A 16,262-nucleotide genomic window follows, 5' to 3' on the forward strand; every position below is an offset into this window, starting at 1 on the left:
CCAACAAGGCTGAGTTCATCTCAGCCTATGCTACCCTCCAGTCCCTAGACTTCCTGGCGCTGACGGAAACATGGGTTACCACAGATAACACTGCTACTCCTACTGCTCTCTCTTCGTCTGCCCACGTGTTCTCGCATACCCCTAGAGCATCGAGCCAGCGGGGTGGTGGCACTGGAATCCTCATCTCTCCCAAGTGGACATTCTCTCTTTCTCCCCTGACCCATCTGTCTATCTCCTCATTTGAATTCCATGCTGTCACAGTTACCAGCCCTTTCAAGCTTAACATCCTTATCATTTATCGCCCTCCAGGTTCCCTTGGAGAGTTCATCAATGAGCTTGACGCCTTGATAAGTTCCTTTCCTGAAGATGGCTCACCTCTCACAGTTCTGGGTGACTTTAACCTCCCCACGTCTACCTTTGACTCATTCCTCTCTGCCTCCTTCTTTCCACTCCTCTCCTCTTTTGACCTCACCCTCTCACCTTCCCCCCCTACTCACAAGGCAGGCAATACGCTTGACCTCATCTTTACTAGATGCTGTTCTTCCACTAATCTCATTGCAACTCCCCTCCAAATCTCCGACCACTACCTTGTATCCTTTTCCCTCTTGCTCTCATCCAACACTTCTCACTCTGCCCCTACTCGGATGGTATTGCGCCGTCCCAACCTTCGCTCTCTCTCTCCCGCTACTCTCTCCTCTTCCATCCTATCATCTCTTCCCTCTGCTCAAACCTTCTCCAACCTATCTCCTGATTCTGCCTCCTCAACCCTCCTCTCCTCCCTTTCTGCATCCTTTGATTTTCTCTGTCCCCTATCCTCCAGGCCGGCTCGGTCCTCCCCTCCTGCTCCGTGGCTCGACGACTCACTACGAGCTCACAGAACAGGGCTCCGGGCAGCCGAGCGGAAATGGAGGAAAACTCGCCTCCCTGCGGACCTGGCATCCTTTCACTCCCTCCTCTCTACATTCTCCTCTTCTGTCTCTGCTGCTAAAGCCACTTTCTACCACTCTAAATTCCAAGCATCTGCCTCTAACCCTAGGAAGCTCTTTGCTACCTTCTCCTCCCTCCTGAATCCTCCTCCCCCCCCCCCCCCTCCTCCCTCTCTGCGGATGACTTCGTCAACCATTTTGAAAAGAAGGTTGACGATATCCGATCCTCGTTTGCTAAGTCAAACGACACCGCTGGTCCTGCTCACACTGCCCTACCCTGTGCTTTGACCTCTTTCTCCCCTCTCTCTCCAGATGAAATCTCGCGTCTTGTGACGGCCGGCCGCCCAACAACCTGCCCACTTGACCCTATCCCCTCCTCTCTTCTCCAGACCATTTCCGGAGACCTTCTCCCCTACCTCACCTCGCTGATCAACTCATCCTTGACCGCTGGCTACGTCCCTTCCGTCTTCAAGAGAGTGAGAGTTGCACCCCTTCTGAAAAAACCTACACTCGATCCCTCCGATGTCAACAACTACAGACCAGTATCCCTTCTTTCTTTTCTCTCCAAAACTCTTGAACGTGCCGTCCTTGGCCAGCTCTCCTGCTATCTCTCTCAGAATGACCTTCTTGATCCTAATCAGTCAGGTTTCAAGACTGGGCATTCAACTGAGACTGCTCTTCTCTGTGTCACGGAGGCTCTCCGCACTGCTAAAGCTAACTCTCTCTCCTCTGCTCTCATCCTTCTAGACCTATCTGCTGCCTTTGATACTGTGAACCATCAGATCCTCCTCTCCACCCTCTCCGAGTTGGGCATCTCCGGCGCGGCCCACGCTTGGATTGCGTCCTACCTGACAGGTCGCTCCTACCAGATGGCGTGGCGAGAATCTGTCTCCGCTCCATGCGCTCTCACCACTGGTGTCCCCCAGGGCTCTGTTCTAGGCCCTCTCCTATTCTCGCTATACACCAAGTCACTTGGCTCTGTCATATCCTCACATGGTCTCTCCTATCATTGCTATGCAGACGACACACAATTAATCTTCTCCTTTCCCCCTTCTGATAACCAGGCGGCGAATCGCATCTCTGCATGTCTGTCAGACATATCAGTGTGGATGACGGATCACCACCTCAAGCTGAACCTCGGCAAGACGGAGCTGCTCTTCCTCCCGGGGAAGGACTGCCCGTTCCATGATCTCGCCATCACGGTTGACAACTCCCTTGTGTCCTCCTCCCAGAGTGCTAAGAACCTTGGCGTGATCCTGGACAACACCCTGTCGTTCTCCACTAACATCAAGGCGGTGACCCGATCCTGTAGGTTCATGCTCTACAACATTCGCAGAGTACGACCCTGCCTCACACAGGAAGCGGCGCAGGTCCTAATCCAGGCACTTGTCATCTCCCGTCTGGATTACTGCAACTCGCTATTGGCTGGGCTCCCTGCCTGTGCCATTAAACCCCTACAACTCATCCAGAACGCCGCAGCCCGTCTGGTGTTCAACCTTCCCAAGTTCTCTCACGTCACCCCGCTCCTCCGCTCTCTACACTGGCTTCCAGTTGAAGCTCGCATCCGCTACAAGACCATGGTGATTGCCTACGGAGCTGTGAAGGGAACGGCACCTCCATACCTTCAGGCTCTGATCAGGCGCTATACCCAAACAAGGGCACTGCGTTCATCCACCTCTGGCCTGCTGGCCCTCCTACCTCTGAGGAAGCACAGTTCCCGCTCAGCCCAGTCAAAACTGTTCGCTGCTCTGGCACCCCAATGGTGGAACAAGCTCCCTCACGACGCCAGGACAGCGGAGTCAATCACCACCTTCCGGAGACACCTGAAACCCCACCTCTTTAAGGAATACCTAGGATAGGATAAAGTAATCCTTCTAACCCCCCCCCTTAAAAGATTTAGATGCACTATTGTAAAGTGGTTGTTCCACTGGATATCATAAGGTGAATGCACCAATTTGTAAGTCGCTCTGGATAAGAGCGTCTGCTAAATGACTTAAATGTAAATGTAAATGTACTTTCTTTCCTATTGTAAATAAAAAGTAATCCGATTATATCCTATAGGTTTTTGCTAAGTAGTGTAGGATTTTGTCACCCCAATCAGAATCCTATTAGAACTTTTTTCTTAATCGAACCCAATAAATTATAGTTTGTCATAAGTTCCAGCACAATACAACCACATTAATTACAACATTTTTTATAACTGTTATATATTAATTTCTGTTTTATTCACCTTTAATTAAGATAGCCTGTTCCTTAAAGAGTAACTGATGTCACAGTTAGCACAGGCTTGCAGTGTTAAACCTCTTAAGGATCCGCCCCTTTTTTCCTCAATTTTCACCTAAAATGACATACCCAAACCTAACTGCCTGTAGCTCAGGACCTGAAGCAAGGATAAGCATATTCTTGATACCATTTGAAAGGAAACACTTTGAAGTTTGTGGAAATGTTGAATTAATGTAGGAGAATAACACATTAGATCTGGTAAAAGATAATACAAAGAAAACATGCATTTTTTGAAATGTTTGAAATGCAAGAGAAAAGCCATAATGTATTATTCCAGCCCAGGCGCAATTTAGATTTTGTCCACTCGATGGCAACAGTGTATGTGCAAAGTTTTAGACTGATCCAATGAAGCATCGCATTTCTGTTCAAAATGTTGTATCAAGACTGCCCAAATGTGCCTAATTGATTTATTATTAATACATTTTCAAGTTCATAATTGTGCACTCTCCTCAAACAATAGCATGGTATTCTTTCACTGTAAATTGGACAGTGCAGTTAGATTAACATTAATTTAAGCTTTCTGCCAATATCAGATATGTCTATGTCCTGGGAAATGTTCTTGTTACTTACAACCTCATGCTAATCACATTAGCCTACGTTAGCTCAACCGTCCCGCGGGGGACCCACCGATCTTGTAGAGGTTTAATTAACTATCAAGTTCAGCTCGCCACCTGTGGCTGTGCAGAGAATCTGCATTAACATTATTATTTTCTGTTTTATCCTTCACTGTGTGTGAATGCAAGAACTGTGGGTAATGTTAGTCTTTGTTTCCTTATGTTTCTTGACAAACTTTTAGTCATATTTTGTCAATTGTGCAGCATTTTATGCACTCAATTTAGTTTTTTTATGCTAGCTAAGAAACTACTGGTAGCCACATTTTGCCTGTCAGCTGACTAGCTAATGTTGTAGCCATTTGTATTTTGTGTTTGAGTCACTGTATTATTATAGCAGATGATAAATGCTTATCTTGTTTGTTATTGCTAAATATATGTGCCTTTTATTATAGGCAAGTCAAACCCGTTTTCATGATTCTGGTAGATCATCAAAATAAATAAATTGCATCACGTTTTTCGACTCATTCAGCAGTTTTTACCTAATTAAGTAGAATACTATTGTAAAAAATATATATGTTAAGTCCATTTCTAGTCCTGTCTCTGCTTCCCGTTGACAATAACTTTTGATAAATAGCCCAATGTCCAAAAACTTTTTTGAAGTGTCCAAAATCTAACACCACATAGAAACTGGAAATATTGTTTGTATCACTCGTTAGAGGAACACCTGCTGAAGACAACCAGCTACATTTTGGAGTGATGCATTTTGATTAAGGGGTCGCCAAAACTGAAAGAAAAACAATGGCGCAAGTGGAAAACATTTGGTGTGTATGCGCTGTTTAAACTAACAATTCAAAGGCCACACTGAATCTGAGAATAATTTGTATATCACTGGTTAGAAGAGAATTTGCTGAAGACAGTCATCTAAATTTTAAAATGTCGGATGGAAGTTTTGTGAGGCTGCCGAAAAGGCAAAGGAAACAAATCAGTTGCTTTGTTATTTAACTTAAACGAATCACAGCCCGCCATAGGATATCAACAGTGACAAAGGTTGGCTGTTATTTGAGTGATAGTTCGCCTCTCAAATCCATGTATAGGTGTGAGGCCAGTGACTTTTATACATTGATCGCCCCGAATGTTCCATGCCATTTGAGTTTGGAAATGATCATTAGAAATCCATAAACCGCTGGCGCTTATGACAAAATCAACGGTACAAAACCAATGATATTGATCTGTTTTAAGAATCGATTTTGTGTCATTGTGGTTACTATAAACGTTGATACTAACATCTCAGTTTTAAAAGATGTGTAATTACCCTCAATTCAATGTGGTCGAAACATGGGGTTGTGTAATACATACTACGTACAGAAAACTTGCGCAAAGAATCTAAAATACTCTATGCAGCGTTATTTCACGATCTCACAGCTAAATATGGCACAGAAACCTGAACATTTCTTCAACTGCAATCAAGATTAAATACCAGTAAACTGAGGAACAGTCTATCTCCCGTGTCTTTCCAGAGGACAATCTCCATCTTTGCCTATTTAAACCAGTGATACTTCCCGGAGGTTCTCAACCTCTTATGGGAGTGATTCAATCCGATCAGATTGTTTAACCAGTCCTATAGGATTCTATCCTATAGGATTGTGCAGTGGACTAATTCCATGGATAGTGAGCAGAAGATTATATGTTAAAATCTCACTGATGCTGTGTTAAAATAAAAACTTGATTTTCATGTGTCCTATCTGTGCCCAAAATAAGATCGCAGTGTTACTAAAAGTCTTATTGAAACATTCAGTGAAAGTTAAGGAAGTTATTCAAAAACCTCCTAATAAACTTTCAAGGAACCAGAGTAAAACATTCTCAGAACTTCCCTGCAACTTAAAAATAAATGTTCCCAGAACAAGCAACATTTTCACTTCTGTTCTAAGAACATTAAAAACTCCAGTTTTACCAGTCAGGAAACGTATGGCTTCATTCCCACAACCAATATAAAACCAAAAACAAATGTTCCCAAAACTTCCAAGGAACCAAATATGCTAGCTGGGTGATATGTGCCAAAATGTTTGACTTTGTTGCATTATTAGACAATGATCTACAATAGGCACACTGAGAATGATTAGAGGCCGACGGTGTTCCAAGGTAGAGACAGATTTAATGCCGCAGAGGATGGATTGAAACTCTGCGTAATAGATTCCTAGGAACACAGTGACTAGAACATAGAATAACATAATAACATCTCCACCCTCTCCGAGTTGGGCATCTCCGGCGCGACCCACGCTTGGATTGCGTCCTACCTGACAGGTCGCTCCTACCAGGTGGCGTGGCGAGAATCTGTCTCCGCACCATGCGCTCTCACCACTGGTGTCCCCCAGGGCTCTGTTCTAGGCCCTCTCCTATTCTCGCTATACACCAAGTCACTTGGCTCTGTCATATCCTCACATGGTCTCTCCTATCATTGCTATGCAGACGACACACAATTAATCTTCTCCTTTCCCCCTTCTGATAACCAGGCGGCGAATCGCATCTCTGCATGTCTGTCAGACATATCAGTGTGGATGACGGATCACCAGCTCAAGCTGAACCTCGGCAAGACGGAGCTGCTCTTCCTCCCGGGGAAGGACTGCCCGTTCCATGATCTCGCCATCACGGTTGACAACTCCCTTGTGTCCTCCTCCCAGAGTGCTAAGAACCTTGGCGTGATCCTGGACAACACCCTGTCGTTCTCCACTAACATCAAGGCGGTGACCCGATCCTGTAGGTTCATGCTCTACAACATTCGCAGAGTACGACCCTGCCTCACACAGGAAGCGGCGCAGGTCCTAATCCAGGCACTTGTCATCTCCCGTCAGGATTACTGCAACTCGCTGTTGGCTGGGCTCCCTGCCTGTGCCATTAAACCCCTACAACTCATCCAGAACGCCGCAGCCCGTCTGGTGTTCAACCTTCCCAAGTTCTCTCACGTCACCCCGCTCCTCCGCTCTCTCCACTGGCTTCCAGTTGAAGCTCGCATCCGCTACAAGACCATGGTGATTGCCTACGGAGCTGTGAAGGGAACGGCACCTCCATACCTTCAGGCTCTGATCAGGCCCTACACCCAAACAAGGGCACTGCGTTCATCCACCACTGGCCTGCTGGCCCCCCTACCTCTGAGGAAGCACAGTTCCCGCTCAGCCCAGTCAAAACTGTTCGCTGCTCTGGCACCCCAATGGTGGAACAAGCTCCCTCACGACGCCAGGACAGCGGAGTCAATCACCACCTTCCGGAGACACCTGAAACCCCACCTCTTTAAGGAATACCTAGGATAGGATAAAGTAATCCTTCTAACCCCCCCCCCTTCCCTTAAAATATTTAGATGCACTATTGTAAACTGGTTGTTCCACTGGATATCATAAGGTGAATGCACCATTTTGTAAGTCGCTCTGGATAAGAGCGTCTGCTAAATGACTTAAATGTAAATGTAAATGTAAACATAGAACTCAACATGATCTCTGTGGAATAGAAAAGACAGTGTTCCTGTCCCCAGCATGAATTTTCAAACTGTGGTATCGCCTAGTGATTGCCTTGTGCGAGCAAACCTGTTCAAGCAGGTTTCAAAATGACAGAAAGGGAGGTGAAGTTTCAGTGTGTTTGAGAGCTCAAGAGTGCAGAGATGCTTTAGGCCTGGATTCAATCAGATCCAGCGTTGGCCGAAATCCACGTAGCAGAAGTTTTGATGGTGTTGGAGGTATGAGTGACATATCGGTGAGCGGCTGCTTGTGTGTCACAAACCACTCCCTTCCTTATTATCTCTACTGCATTAGAAGTTCAAAACGGCGCTAGAAAGTGTAGGCTTTATCGATGTTAAAAATAATGACTCTCAAATGTCAAACCATTGATGTTAGGCTAATGCATGTTTTCAGGTTAATATTGATGCGGGGGATGTATGCCTATCAGTCTAATTCGAGTTTGAATTTGTAACATGGCTGCATGGGATTTGTCAGATTATAGTTGGGTGTGGTTTCGTTGCATCCAATGGCAGTATCCGCGATAAGGCACTCTCAGCTCCATCAGCAAAAAAATGGTTTTGAGGGGAAAAGGAAGAGAGCCTGCGAAGCAACTTCCAATTTTGGACGTGCGGTTTTGAAAGTTGTTGTTCTGTCAATGGACAATCTAATGGCATCGATTTCCTTTAGGGTTTAGGCTACAGGTTGTTGGATGTCCAAGTTTTGACAATCACTTTGTATTGGGGGATTTGATTTGCAAGTTTAGGATGTGGATTTCATCAGGCCCTACTCATGCTTCTATCCCAGTCAATGTAATGTAATGTGATATGGCAATATACCAGTCCCATGGGGGGGGGGAGTAATTAGATGTGTTTAGAAATGTAGAAACTGTTCATTCTTCTTATTATTATTTGCCTCCCGCTGCCACCTGTAGCACAAAAAACGTAAAATCTACCAGCACCAAAACAACTTCAAACTGTGCAGGCTGACTGTCTTCAGGTTGCTTGAAAAAAAAAAAAAAAATGTTTTGATACTATTAATACTTTTCACATTACAACCATATTTGCATAAATCCCAATTCATTTCAATGGCCATAGACTTGAACTGTGAAAATATATCCCATAACTAGTCTTCAATCGTTTAAGCTAGAAAGCCATTCAAACTTGAAAACTTGCAGACTGGTCTGAAATAGGTTGCTTGCATCCAGCTTTTTGATACCATTTATACTTTTTGAACTAAACCGTTTTCACAGCTTTGGCACTTGGATTGGAACTAGTGATACGCTCAGATGACGCGAAAATAGAGGTCTTTTGCAATACACACCAATTGTGGATTTGGCGTGGACAGGATGCATATTCAGTTGGTCTAATTTGAGCGCGGTTCAATGATTCCTTTCTTCTTCTGTTATTATCATTCTACATCGTACATGGTTTTTTTTGGTGGGGAGTGTCGTCGATTGAAATCTTTTGATTGCAGAAATGTTCATTCTCTTCTCGACTCCCTCCCACTCACACCCTCTCTCTCTCTTGTGTGTGTTTGTCAGTGCTATGGTTTGAATGGTGTCTGTGTGATTTGTGTCTGGGATTTACATAGTGTCTTGGGGAGAGATGGGGGGGGATAACGTAACGATTCTCCAAATCACCTCTAAGCTTTAGCCTCCTTAATTAGCAGGCGGAAGGCCTCTCACTGATTATACTTTGTCTCTAGAAGAATTCATCACACTTTCCTCCTCCCTCTCCAAGAAGGACAGTGATTCTGCCGTTGTCTCTCATGGGAGATGCAGGGAAACTGGAGATGCACCCTAATTGACAGTCATTTGTGATTTGTCAGCGAACGAAGGCGAGGGCGGAGAGTATGGGGAAATGAGAGGCAAACTTTGCTCTGAACACCTCAGACGTGGAATCATATAGAATAGAGGTATCCACACTACAACTTCAACAAATAAACAGCCTTTGAGATGCAGTGAATCAAATAGGACTCTTTGAAAGACTTAGAGATTGTATTTCCCTTGAAAATTGGAGGTAAATATAACTAGGCGATTAACTATGTATTGCATGTTTGTCAGCTATTTGCTTGACATAGTGCAACTAAACACCAGGAAACTACATTGTACTCTTAACAACATGCAGAAATGGGACTGGTGAGTTGATACATTTGTACTAATCTGATGTGCACTTGTCACAACTGTATTTCATATATCTGATATGAAGAACCTATAGTGAATGGCTCATGTGACTTGATCAGCTGTAGCGCTTGAAACCTGATCCACATACATACATACAGTACCAGTCAAAAGTTTGGACACACCTACTCATTCAAGGATTTTTCTTTATATGTCATCAAGGGAAAAGGTGGCTACTTTGAAGAATCTCAAATCAATGTTGATGTAGAAAATAGTAAAAATAAAGAAAAACCCTTGAATGAGTAGGTGTGTCCTGGTCTTGGGTGATTTCTTTTGATTTTCCCATGATGTCAAGCAAAGAGGCACTGAGTTTGAAGGTAGGCCTTGAAATACATCCACAGGTACACCTCCAATTGATGCAAATGATGTCAATTAGCCTATCAGAAGCTTCTAAAGCCATGACATCCTTTTCTGGAATTTTCCAAGCTGTTTAAAGGCACAGTAAACTTCTGACTCACTGGAATTGTGATACAGTGAATTATAAGTGAAATAATCTGTAAACAATTGTTGAAAAAATGACTTGTGTCATGCACAAAGTAGATGTCCTAACCGACTTGCCAAAACTATAGTTTGTTAACAAGACATTTGTGGAGTGGTTGAAAAACGAGTTTTAATGACTCCAACCTAAGTGTATGTAAACTTCCGACTTCAACTGTATATATTTCCTTCTCTTTTTCAAGACAGCCCTGCCTCAGATGCACATACATGACACACTACACAACATATAACATAACAATGAATGGAAGTTAAAACAGTACAAGGTGCATAAGAAAACAAAAATATCAGGTTAAAAAATATGTACAATTTGTGGTCAACAGCCCCTCCAATCTGGGATTTAAAATCTGGATAAAATTATCTTGAAAAGTCCAAAAGTCCTTTTGCAAAGAGTTCCAAGATGATGTGCCAGCAAATCTAAAGGATCTTTTAAGAAACTTGGTTATTTTGTCAGGAATATTTGATAAAATACAGTTCTGTAACAAGACTCGAGATTCAAGGCCTGGTTATTTATGCATGTTCACAAATGTTGCATTTTACATAACGAACCCCATAACGGGTGGAAACTAGGGATGTGACAAATGTACAGTTGTTCTTAACTTTTAAACTGCATTAAAAAAATATATATAAACACAAAATGACATGAATTCAACATACAGATATGATTCTGCGTATGACCACTAGGGGGCAATGCAGTTCAATCTACCGCAGTCCTGGCTACTTACCAGACGTCGCTCACCTTACTGCTGTCCTCCACCCACTCAGAAACATTGGTATTTAATACAGTTTTAGGTTCTCTGATGTGTCCCTCTCCTCCATTTTCTCAGTTGTCTATACATGGGACTTCATGTCCCACTTCTCATCAATGTGATGGTTCGTTGCAGTGATACAGGACAGCTTGTTCATAGACGTCCAGCAACATCTGTTGTTAACGCCAAGTATTGTGTTTGAGAGCTTGCATGTTGTACTTGCAGAGCAATCATTGTACAATTTCTCCATCCAGGCCGTCACGGTTTTGTCGACATGGCATCTTGTAGTCTGTCTGATTCTAGATATGCCATCAGGGCAGTGAAGCTGACATCCTCTACCATTGACGATGGCTGCATATCAACTGCAATCATGTCTGTAATCAGCACTGGGATTTTCTCACTCCGTCCCTTATTGTACTGCTGCCAGCGACCGGTTGGGTCACGGTGCTTCCCTTTCAGATGGTTAAGCGTTCCACCTGCACTATCACTATAGTGCAATTCCACCTTGCTAAGTTTGCATTTATTTCACCACTTTCTCATTTAACTTCTGAAAGTATTGCCTTCACTGCTGTCGCTTCCCTGTCTCACTCTGCCATTTTTCCAACTGTTAACGACGACGACGTGTGGAGCGCTTTATATCCTTGGTAAATCATTTGAAAGATGAATATCTCTTCCTACTAAAGTTACAGCATTATTACATTATGCATTAAAACATTTTATTTTTCCGTTTAAGATGATGATTGGGACCTGTCAGTGGTAGTTTTGTGATAACTGCACTGTCATTTATTTTATTTTTTTTATTTAAAAAGCCCAATGTCGTTTAAACGTTCACACTCTAGTGGTAACTGTAAAAGTCTATACTTTTACCCAGGATACCCATTACTGGTGGTAACTATAGAAACAAGGTAGCTTTATTCACGTCAGGGGGATTTAGTGAAGAGCCTATTTACAAGACACCTTGTTATTGCATTTCCATTTTCGTTTTTTGTGTTCAGTAGCATCTATGAATCACATGCTTATGAAGGCATAAATGTATGAAAGCGTGTGTTCTTATTTTAAATGTATGTAGTTCTGTCCTTGTCTGTTAATGTTACGTATCATGTCATGTTTTGTGTGGACCCAAGTAAGAGTAGCTGCTTCTTTAGCAGTAGTTAATGGGGATCCGATTAAAATACTAAACACTGTGATCTCAGATGGTAATGTCATTGACTCCGTAGGGTGAGTAAAGTACTTAAATGCAGTGCCTTCAGAAAGTATTCATACCCCTTCACTTATTACACATTTTGTGGTGTTCCAGCCAGAATTCTAAATAGATTAAATAGATTTGTTTTTCTCACTCATCTACACACAATACCCAATAAGGACAGGGTGAAAACATGTTTTTAGAAATATTTTCAAATGTATTAAATACAGAAATTAATATCTAATTTACATAAGTATTCACACACCTTTGGCAGTGATGATTACAGCTGTGATTCTTTCTGGGTAAGTCTCTAAGAGCTTTCCATACCTGGATTGTGCAACATTTTCCCATTATTCTTTTCAAAATTCTTCAAGCTCTGTCAAATTGGTTGTTGATCAATGCTAGAGAACCATTTGCAGGTCTTGCCATCGATATTCAAGTAGATTTAAGTCAACTGTAACTCGGCCACTCAGGAACATTCACTGTCTTCTTGGTAAGCAACTCCAGTGCATATTTGGCCTTGTGTTTTAGGTTATTGTCCTGCTGTTAGGTGTTCAGGATGATTGATTTGGAATATTTGTATTCTGTACTGGATTCGTTATTTTCACCCTGTCAATGAGGTTAGTATTGTGGACTAATTACAATGTTGATCTATCCTCAGTTTTCTCCTATCACAGCCATTAAACTCTGTAACTGATTTAAAGTCACCATTGGCCTCATGGTGAAATCCCTGAGTAGTTTCCTTCCTCTCCGGCAACTGACTTAGGAAGGACGCCTGCATCTTTGTAGTGACTGGGTGTATTGCTACACCATCCAGAGTGTAATTAATACATTCACCACGCTCAAAGGGATATTCAATGTCTGCTTTTTTAAATTGCTTACCCATCTACCAATAGATCCCCTTCTTTGCGAGGCATTGGAAAACCTCCCTGGTCTTTGTGGTTGAACCTGTGTTTGAAATTGTACTGTGCTTATATGATGACACCACCTGTATTGGCTTGTTTTGCAAAGTAACTATCTGAGGCAGAGTAGGGGGTTGTTTTCTTGATCTTGAGAATACCATTAGGGCGATTCCATGCCAGTGTAGCCCGTAAGTATTTTGTTGTGTCTTTTAAATCAAGATGAAACTAGTGATATTCTGACCTTTTTAGAGCTACAGTATACATGACTCCTGTAAGACCCTATGATCGGTGGACTGTACACAATACTGACATCATCTTGATGTCATTATTCTCCTACTATGGTATACATATAGTGTACTCTAAAATATGGAGTTTGATTGATTCTTGAAAAAAATAAATCACATTCATTTATTTAACATAATCAAATATTAATATCTCAAAAGTACCCTTTTGAAAAAAACTTTTTTTTAAAAGATATATTGATTGGAACAATATACTCTACAACAGGGTCTTCAACATGTTCTTGCCCAGGAACCCCCTCCCAGACAAACTAGCAACCCTGGAACCCCCATCATACATTAGCACAAAAAAAAGTCTTATCACATGAATGATAATGGCAAGCAGAAGTAATCAACATTTAACAATGAATAGATTTGGTAGATAGTTTTTCATTAGTTTGACCTCCTACAGTATAATTGGAAGGGGAAGTGTAAACTCTAACATAGCCTATTAGCTAGAAAGGTAAGTCCAAACACATTTTCACTAAGTGCAGCTGTTTAGCTAGTTAAACAAAGGTTGTGTTGGCAAAAATTAAAAATGAATGTCACGAAAACTTACAAGCAGCCAGCGGCACTTGCCGCACTGGTAGCCTATTCATGGGTGCTTTTTCAAAGTCTCTGTCACATACTCCACTGAGTGTAATTGGCTCCAATGAGTGTAATTTATTCAATATTAGGAGTTGAGAAATAAAGAGTAAGATATTCTCCTCTTTTCTACTGTAGGTACTCTACCGGCCAAAAGTTTTAGAACACCTACTCATTCAAGGGTTTTTCTTTAATTGTACTATTTTCTAGATTGTAGAATAATAGTACAAGACATCAAAACTAGGAAATAACACATATGGAATCATGTAGTAACAAAAAATAAGTGTTAAACAAATCAAAATATATGTTATATTTCAGATTCTTCAAATAGCCACCCTTTGCCTTGATGACAGCTTTGTACACTCTTGGCATTCTCTCAACCAGCGTCACTTGGAATGCTTTTCCAACAGTCTTGAAGGAGTTCCCACAGATGCTGAGCACTTATTGCCTGCTTTTCCTTCACTCTGCGGTCCGTGTCCTCCCAAACCTTCTCAATTTGGTTGAGTTCGGGGGATTGTGGAGGCCAGGTCATCTGATGTAGCATTCCATCACTCTCCTTCTTGGTCAAATAACCCTTACACAGCCTGGAGGTGTGTTGGGTCATTGTCCTGTTGAAAAACAAATGATTATCTCACTAAGCCCAAACCAGATGGGATGAAGTATTGCTGCAGAATGTTGTGGTAACCATGCTGGCTAAGTGTCAATCTATGCCAATGACTCAAGTTTCCTCTTAAATCTGTAATCTGGTTCCCTGCACTGTCTCATTGAAGATTTAGATCCCTTCTCTAGCCTCTCTGGACTAAAACCCAATTATGATAAGTGTACCATATTCTGTATCGGATTGTTAAAGTAAACAACTTTTACATTATTCTGTAGTTTACCAATAAAATGGTCTGATGGTGAACTTGCTATTCATATCCCTAAAGATATAACTGAACTTACCACAACAGATTTCAAAAGAAAGTTAGCAGGAATATGTTAGATCTTGCAACCATGGGGAGGGAAATACCTGTCTATGGAAAAATCACACTAATTAACTTTTTAGTCATATCACAATTTACTTATATACCAGGGGCGGAAATCCCGGGGGGGACGGGGGGGACACGACCCCCCCATCCTGGGAAAAATATGATTTGTCCCCCCCAATATATCACTGAAACATAACTATGTAATTTAAATAATATTAATAATACGCAATGAAAGCAATTGTGCTGATTATAGACACTTAATAGCGCGTTTTTAAGTTTCAAAAGATTGCGACCCCCCCACCCTTTGCCTCACAATGGTTTGATCCACTGCCAGCTCCTTAGCTTGCTCGGTAACAGAGAGGTCTCTACTGTCTGAAAGGCACTCAATGCACATAATTGACGTGAGGTTAATCCAGTCAATCGCGCACACACACTAGCTGAATATGCAGAGCTAGCGCGCAAATATTAACTATTAAGCTAGCTAGTACCTATTCCATTTATGTGGCGTCGTCAAAGATGGAATCTTTGCTATCGTCAATTTATTCCAAGATCAGCATGCAGATGATGTAAGTTAGTGCTTCAAAGTCCCTGTGATAAGGTTAGCGATAAACTGAAATCCAAACTGAACAGAACTACACTCTCTTCTACCCTTGTCTTAAATATATTTAATGGTCTCGTTGCAAAAGCTAAATTGTCGCAAGGGAACTTTTATTTATTTATTTTATTTCACCTTTATTTAACCCGGGTAGCAAAGATTATAGCAAACACCACTGAAACTGAATTGGTGCTTGCTAGCTTTGCAAATTCAGCTATTGTTGGAAGCCAGCCAATATGAAACAAACTATTACAATTACAAAAGGTTGCAGCATATGTTGTGTAAATGGTGAACTCATACAGCTGTCAACTCTTGTCATTTTAATCCATTTCACATTTGCTAGCTACCTTTTAGATCGAAGCCCAAATAGAATGATTGAAGATGATAGAAGCCCATCTCCTACTGTAAATAACCTACACACTGTGTGTGTAGCCAGCCAGCCAGCCAGGTAGAAAAATGGCAGAAAAATAAAAGACGGACATCAGAGTATTTTTCAATACACCAAAACGCATAGTAAGAACCCTAGTAGCCTAATATCTCAAAGACTAGTTTATAAAATGTTCATAAGAAAGAAATGAAATTCTAATGGAAATGTTTCACAATGATGTCATTAGGCAGAGCAGGCAACAGATGGCACACAGACAGCAGAGTTGGGGACAGATATGCAGGGACAGACTGGCAGAAACAGGGAGTCACAGGTAAGTTTGTTGAGTCTTTGTTTGGCAACATTATGAAAGGTTCTCAATTTTTTTGACTTGTAAAATAGGAACATAATTGGAAAATGCCATGGATACCCCCACTCTCAACTTAAACTGGTGACTGAACTAAGATTTGTTAAAGGCAATGGTATTGCTGTTGTGATTAGTTGTGTAGTTTTGGGTACCGGTAGTTAGGAGTACGGAAAACACCTTATGTCTTAAGTTCCTCAATATACATTTACCATATTACAATGTCGGCTATGTGTTACAGCACTACTTTTGGTGTCCCCCTCAGGAATTGCTCTTGAGAAAATTTCATGTAATTGTCGCCTCCAAAGTTGATATCAGATTTTCGCCCCTGTTATATACTTATGACACTGCC

Source organism: Salmo salar, chromosome 24 (genome assembly GCF_965601325.2).
Source record: "Salmo salar chromosome 24, fSalSal1, whole genome shotgun sequence".
In the NCBI taxonomy this organism is placed as follows: Eukaryota; Metazoa; Chordata; class Actinopteri; order Salmoniformes; family Salmonidae; genus Salmo; species Salmo salar.